The sequence below is a fragment of the Gastrolobium bilobum genome, unplaced genomic scaffold (genome assembly GCF_033153095.1).
Source record: "Gastrolobium bilobum isolate Gb01-03AN ecotype WA unplaced genomic scaffold, APGP_CSIRO_Gbil_v1 utg9264, whole genome shotgun sequence".
Taxonomy (NCBI): Eukaryota; Viridiplantae; Streptophyta; class Magnoliopsida; order Fabales; family Fabaceae; genus Gastrolobium; species Gastrolobium bilobum.
In genome coordinates, this window is record NW_026900029.1 from 81,789 (window position 1) to 86,754 (window position 4,966).

A 4,966-nucleotide genomic window follows, 5' to 3' on the forward strand; every position below is an offset into this window, starting at 1 on the left:
TGTTGTGGACTGCTCATACAACACTTTGTTACTTGTTTTGTTACTCTATTTTATCCTGATATGATTTTATTTTTTTATTATTATTTTTGGATTGAAAGATGCATATTTATATGCAGATTATTAAACACTGATCTTCTTGGTTTCATAAGAACATTAGGATTTTATGCAAATTTTTGTATGCTTTTATGCAGATTTTTTTATGTGATTTTATGCAGAATTTAATTTTTTGTATTTTACTTTTATATTTTTTTATTTTAGGCGGGCTGGCCCGTAGCCCGCCAGCCCACTCATAAAACGGGCCGGGTTACTCAATTCAACCCATTTTGTCAAAACGGGCCGGGGCGGGCCAGCCCATTTTGGGCGGGCTAGTGGCGGGCCGGGTCGGGCTGGCCCATATTGCCAGCCCTACTTTTGTGGAGCGTGTTTGAGTGCTATAAATTTGTATTCACATTTAAATAGACTGTATTTTCATAAATATTTATTAAAAAAATAATATTTAATTTTTTTTACAGCAAGCAAAGGGCGGAAAAGATTGCAACCTTAAAAGAGAGAGAGCGAGTGACAAAGGGAAGATTATCAAAGATCCTCCAACATATAGATACGAAAAAAAAAAAAGAATCCAAAGAAGCTCAAGAATTCAGACATCGAGTCTCCACTAAAACAAACTGAACAGAGGACAAGAGACAATTCAACCCATATTATCCCCAACTACACCCACTAAAAACTCCACTAAAACAAACTGAACAGAGGACAAGAGACATGTAATGGTCACAAACTTAGAGCATGTCATTGGCAAAAAGAAGTGCTTTTGAGTTTTATGCAATGCCAAAGATTACAATGCATTAGAAAGAAGAAAAAAAAAAGTGAATTTTATTTCAATCGTTGATATAGAGGTGGATCATATGTTTGAATAGAAAAGCCTTATAGTGAAGGCCAGTGAGGAAACAGTGAACTTTGAAAGCATATTTAAGAATCGCTAACCCGCAACATGGCCATCAGCATGGCAAGGAGGGCATAAGAACCAACCCCACCAGAATATACCTGCATTCATTATAAGAATCTTCAATTAGGCAGACTGGAATCCAGATCATTACAAAGGTAAGAAAGATATAACATATTTAAGAAAAAATCTACCTCATTTAGTTCTCTTTGCTGCAAAAATGCTTTCAAAATCAAACACAGCCGTGGCCACTTAGCCACTGCTTCCAGCAAATTCAACGGCTCAACCATTAACAAGAATATACATAATGCTACAGAATACTCAAGAGAATATTTGTTCTGTTTCCAATTTTAATTTCCTTAAAGAAAAGGAAAAATAAAAATAAAAATTGAGAGTGCAGGTGGAATTTTGAGATGTTTGTCTTTTTCAGACCTCCTTTTGCTCATTGGAGTTTTACTTTTTGCTTGCATAATTGATTTATCGCAGATTAACAAAATTTTACAATGATGTAAGCATTTGGGTTTCACTAATTTGATGGTCTATTCAATACACCTTAGAAAACATTGAGAAGATTGGTATGCAGCCTTGCCAATCCAGCTGTCAGGCACGTGATTGGAGAGACTCAGTTTGCGGCGTATAGCTTCAAGCAGAAAGCGGATTGACTCCACAAATGACACACTCAGATAGCCAAGAGCCACAGAACCTAGACTGTAACGCGTAAGCCTCTTTCATGGAGTAAACGACCGAAATAAAAGGAATTTATGGCTGCATTGAGAAAGATGAATTTCTGAGCCAAATAGAAAACCACGGCCCTGCAAAGGCTGGGATACATATCATTCAATCTTATCAAAGTTTACTAGTCTTCACGAAATTTTTTTGGAATAGTAGAAAAATGAGATAGATAGAAAAATAATTGGAAAGATAGATAAAGTGAGATAGGTAAAAAAATATAAAAAAAAATTATTTAGTGGAGAAAAATTTTACTAGAAAAATTAGTTAACTTTATGAAATCAACAGTGCATTAAAAGCTAAATAACCGATTTTCCAAAAAATCTCACCAGTGCGGATATCTATCTTTCTCATAAATCCAGAGAATTAGATAGATGGATTTTTGGTGAAAAACATTGAAACAAACATGATATTTCTAAAAGCCATACTTGAAAAACATAGATATCCTCTCAAAAAATTCCTAACCAAACACCACCTTACTGAATCCTGTGAATTATGGAAAAAATAAATCTATGAATTGTATTTTTCATTTCATTTATGAATAAAGCGTTTTTGACTTACAGATGCTTCACCACGGGTCCAATAATAAGATGCAACAAATCCAGCAATCACTGTTGATGAGCATGCTATGAAAAATTGTGTTGCCCAATAACACCCAAATAGGTGAAAAAGGATGGCACCTCCAATATGTGGTGTGTAACGAATGCTGTATACACAACAACGATCACAGATCACCTTTTTCTCCATTTAGATCATATGCTGAACAAATGGAGAGCAGCAGAAATCCAGAACATGTAGAACACAGCAAGGATACCATATTGTTTGACCATGATTGGAAGCTCAACCTCTGACAAATATTTTCAAGGTTAATGCAAATATTGCTAACAGGTTGCTGCAAAAGTGATAGGAGAAGTTCAAGCACTTATTATTTTTCCGATCATACCATATGGTATCCTTGCATGCTATTTAAATACAACAGCACATCTCAAGGAATAAAAAAAATAAACCAACAAAAAATACTTAATGAAATACTTAAAGAATTTATCATGCGACCATACAAAATTTCCTACACATAACATTTTCTATATGTACGGCCCGTATTTTTTTTGTAAGAAAAAAAAAAATTACCACACTAAAAAACGAATCTCAAAATCACAAAGCCATACAGAAACCTAAGCTGGGTATAAATCGAATGTCGTAGTTGACACTTCACTTGATTCCTATCCTCAGCTCCAAATCAATCTTTTCAAAGGGTACGCGGTTGGTATGAAACATCTAACTACGGGAATAGATCCATAGTAGGCAGCGGTGGCGACACTTTCACGTATGAAGTTGCTTCCTTGGCTGCTTTGGAATGAAAGACCACTAATTTCTCTGCATAATCTCTCAGTGCTCTTCTTCGAGTTTCTATGGATCTAATGGAAGTGCCACCGTCACCACCTACTATGGATCTAGTCTCGATATTCCATACCAACCATCCTTCGTCCTTTAAGTTGGAGGATTTGAAGAGGTTGATTTGGAGCTGAGCCTCCAGTTATACCCAGCTAATGCTGGCTGCAATTAAAAAAAAAAAAAACATATACGCAATAGATAGGTGTCAAGATTGAAAACGAACAGTGATATTTATATTTTAAAATTTGGATGTAACAGGATTCATTTCTTTAATGGAACGTGGACAACACCGAACACACGCGGCTCTAAAATGATAGAACAAATGTCAAAAATCACAGAACAGATGTTCTGTCTTCTGTATACCGTCCTCTGTAAGCGGTGATAAATGAATGCGAAATAATAATATTATGTTACATAAGATTGTTATCTTATGTTTTAGAAACAACTTAAACGTGGGACTCATTTTAAATTTTTTTTCTCTTCCTTATTCTCTCTCATCTCTCTTTTCTATGTGTGTGTAGGAGATAGCTCTTCTCCTATGCAACATGAGAAAAGACAATCCCTAAATAAATCTACGAGCTTATAGGCTTAAAATTGATAGTTGGAATCAAGGTTTGAATTGTGTACTTGTATAAAAAAACTCATTTAATAAAAAATTTATAATGTATTTACGGTTGACTCAATACACATGGCCTAATCATCAATTCAAGAAGCCCCAAATCAATTAGAATTATGGCCCAACTAGTAAATTACTTGTGCGATGCCCGGAGGAAAAAAAAATGAAATTGTTGTCGTCGTCGTTGGTTAATCATCGCACCGATAAATCAACACATTTATCTTGCTATCAAGCTCTGAATAGTACAATGGTGGAGGTATAAACATGAAGAAACAAAAGCAATCCTGTTACTTGAGAAATATCAGCATTTTATATCAGCATATAATATATTTTTATATTTATCCACAAAAATGATTCTTATAGTTGCGTCTAGATTATTATCTATCTATGTTTTCTGTAGTAAGACAATAAACATAATAATAAATATAAAAAAGTGTTGGTGAGCATGGGCGGGTCGACCCTCCGGGCCAAGTCCATTTTGCCACTTCCAACTGTCAGCATTTTATATAAGCATGTCATAGGTTTTTATATCTATCAACAACAAAAAATTTCTTATAGTTGCATCTAGATTACTATCTATCTATGTTTTCTATATTTAGACAGTAAACATAAGAAAAAAAGAAGTGTTGACGGACGGGGTGGGCCGACCCTCCGGGCCGAACCCATTTTACCACCTTAACTGTCAGCATTTCATATAAGCATAAGAAAAAAAAAGTGTTGGCGGTAAACATAAGAAAAAAAAAGTGTTGGCGGGCGGGGTGGGCCGGCCTCATTTTACCACCTTAACTATCAGCATTTCATATAAGCATGTAATAGATTTTTATATCTCCACAAAAAAGATTTTTATAGTTGCGTCTAGATTACTATCTATATATGTTTTCTATACTTAGACAGTATACATAAGGAAAAAATATGTTGGCCGGGCTAACACTCCTGTTTGGCGGGCGGGGAGGGTCGGCCCGTCGGGCCGAGCCCATTTTGCCACATATATCTGTCAGCATTTTATACCGGCATGTAATAGGTTTTTATATTTATCCACAAGAAAAAATTTCTTATAGTTGCCTCTAGATTACTATCTATCTATGTTTTATATAATTAGACAATAAACTTAAGAATAAAAAAAAACTGTTGGTGCGCTTGCCATCTCTAATAGTCAGCATTTTATATCAGCATGTAATTATTTTTTATATTTATCCACAAAAATGATTCTTATAGTTTCGTCTCGATTATTATCTATCTATGTTTTCTGTAGTTAGACTATAAACATAATAATAGATATAAAAAAGTAT

At 34.7% G+C, this 4,966-nt stretch overlaps 1 long non-coding RNA gene across 1 annotated transcript; it reads right to left on the reverse strand.

Annotated features, from left to right (window-relative positions):
• Window positions 1-564: 564 nt before the first annotated feature.
• On the reverse strand, window positions 565-3,309 carry LOC133294928 (uncharacterized). Its single transcript, XR_009749271.1, has 3 exons — window positions 2,231-3,309; window positions 1,135-1,705; window positions 565-1,041 (listed from the first exon to the last, which is right to left on the reverse strand). It is a non-coding gene; the product is annotated as an uncharacterized LOC133294928 (long non-coding RNA).
• Window positions 3,310-4,966: the final 1,657 nt, after the last annotated feature.